Below are 2,932 nucleotides of genomic sequence, written 5' to 3'. Positions count from 1 at the left end.
AGAAGGACAACAAAGCAAAGTATTTGAGATTATCACTTGGAGCACTACGACCCCTATACAAAACTTAACTGACACACCCATTGAATATCATTGGTATTTAAATCATCCCAATTATATACATCCCCTGGTTCACGTGGAATCCAGTTATGTTTCCAAATATTAATGGAATTACCTCTACCAACCTGTCACTTAATTAATTGTTGTACAATTTGATTTCAACGAGAAATACTCTGCCATATCCAACTAGAGTTATTATTAACTGAAGGAGGTTCATACTCCGGATCATGATAAGGGAAGTATTTTTCTTTTAACAATCGAGCACATGTTTTTTTTTTACTAAGTCCAATAGTTTATTAAAGAAAAACAAAACGTAATTACAAGAATTACAATTTTGGAGCATAAAGCTCCCTACCCCCATAAACCAAAGGGGTAAAATAAATTCTAAGAAATAACTAAAAAATTACCTCAAACAAAAAATTTAAAAGAAGCTACCTAAATATATAGCCAACTCCTTTCAATTTACTTTTGTTGTTACCAACTTTATACGATTTGCTTTTGGAAAAAATTTCATCCATAATATCCGTATCAATAGCATAATTACCAGAGAAATCTTCATCTTCATCCACATAGGATTCTTCATCTTCATCCTCATAAGCAAAGTTACCAGGAACAAGCTTAATAGGAGAAAACTTACCAGGAGATTGAGTTGTTTTCTTAGTTGAAATTCTATCCATTACCTCATTTTCTCCTTGAAATAATCTTGTCTAAATGCTGGGTTTCTAATGAAATTAGCACGCACTTCATCAATCTGAATTTTTCCTGCCTCTTTTAGTTCTTCCTTAGACAAAATATTATCCTTATCAAAAATAATATCCTCCATCCCGAGTTGTGTTTCCTTGTTATTATCAGCGCCACGGCTTGGATTTTCCAAATTAGTATCAGATTGCAAAGAATTCGTAACCATGATTTTTGCAGCTTGCTTGGCCACTTTTCTAGCTTGTTTCCTTGCTAGAATATCTGCGTCAATTTCACCCCAATCTTTCGAGCCCATACTATCATCTGAGTCACTTGTATCATTTAAATCTTCCTCATCAACTTGCTGAACTTCCCTCTCTTCATCTCTAAAACCCAATTCAGCACTTAGAGTTTCAAATGAATTTTTGTGAACCACTATTTCCGAACTGAGCAAGGCATCCACCGTAGTCGTAAAACCATCCTCAAAATGCTTAAAAGAAAAAGGAGTACCTTTACCTTTGGTCTTTTCTTTAGAAGATGTGTGCGTACTCTTAACTTCCATCCAACCAACTGTAGATGAAGTAGTTTCCTTAACTGGCGTCCCTTCCAAATTAGAGTTCAACACGGTTTTGCTTCCCAAATTATAGTTATTTGGCTTGGACGCAGTTTTGTTTCCCAAATTAGAGTTTTGTTTGTGCACGGATTCAGTGTGTGTAGCGGACCTGGTTTCCAAATCAGGAATATTCTTTGAGTTTAAATTGGTCACGGACATACCAACTTTAGAGTCTTTGTTAGACACGGACAAACCATCCAAAGAGTTGGACACGGACTTGCGCTTGCCTTCCAGTTCCGTACTAGACGTGGTTTCAGCCTTACTTTCTGTACATGCAGCAATAGATTGCTTGGACCCAGCAGATGCTTCCTTTCCGCTTGTTGCTTGAGAAGCAGCCTGTTTTGAACGTTCAACAAGCGTTTCATAAGCTGCAATAGCTGATTTGCACTTAACCATCTTCAGCCGAGCTTCTCTAAAATCTAATTCATAGTTAGCAAGCTCTTTCTAATGTCGCTAATTTCGAGCACATGGTTCTGTTGAGTTAGGCTAATTTCGCTAGCATCGCAAAGTTATAATGAGTTAAATGCTTTAATCCTAATCCTCCAAATCTTTTGGGAAGTCACATTTTATTCCAGTTAATGAACTGTCTACTATTATGAGAAGAAGAATTATTCCACCAATAGTTTCTTTGGATTAGATCCATTTTTTGAACTGTTGAATCTGGAATTTTGAGTACTTGTATATGATAAGTACTCATAGTACTTAGAACAAAATTAAGTTGAGTAGTCTTACCAGCTTGATTTATGATCTTAATGCTCCATCCTTGAAGCCTGGCATTCATGTGATCCAAATTAGGTTTACAATTTTGAGTTCTTGAGCGATGCATTAGAAGTGGAATGCCTGAATATTTTTAACCAAGTCCCATTGTCTTCATCTGAAGAATGTTTGAGAACTGAATCCTTTGAGCAGGAGAGACATTTTTACTGATTTTTTTTCGATTTCTGCAAATTGAAAACCTGACCAGAAGCTGAACTAAACTGGTTAAGAATATTCTGAAATTGTCTAAGTTGTGATGGAGAAGTTTCTAGAAAAAGCAAAAAATCATCGGCAAAAAATAAATAGTTAATCTCCAAAGTGTTTTTCACTACCTTAATTGCTTTTAAATTACCTGTGATAATTTGAGAATTAATGATACTTGAAAAAGCTTCCATTACAAAGAGGAAAAGGTAAGGCGACAAAGGATCACCTTGTCGCAGTCCATGAAAAGGAGTGAAAGAAGCTGAAGGACATCCGTTAGTAAGTAGTGAGATACTTGATGTATCCATACACTGCTGAACAAGATGAACCCATTCCTCATGAAAACCAAGAAACCGAAGAATATCAAACAAAAACGGCCATTTTAGTTCGTTGAATGCTTTCGACATATCTAATTTAAGTCAAATATAAGAAGTTTTACCTTTTCTTTTTTGTTTCATTGTATGGACTAGTTCATGTGCCATGATGATATTATTCTGAATGTGTCAACCTGCAACGTAAGCACACTGGGTTGGGGAAATGATATTTGGTAAGAGGGGTTTCAAACGATTCACAATCAGCTTTGATATAATTTTATAACTAACATTGCACAAGCTAATTAGCCTATAA

Source organism: Papaver somniferum, chromosome 4 (genome assembly GCF_003573695.1).
Source record: "Papaver somniferum cultivar HN1 chromosome 4, ASM357369v1, whole genome shotgun sequence".
Lineage (NCBI taxonomy): Eukaryota > Viridiplantae > Streptophyta > Magnoliopsida > Ranunculales > Papaveraceae > Papaver > Papaver somniferum.
The sequence above is the reverse complement of the archived record's forward strand: the minus strand, read 5'-3'. Positions refer to the sequence as shown.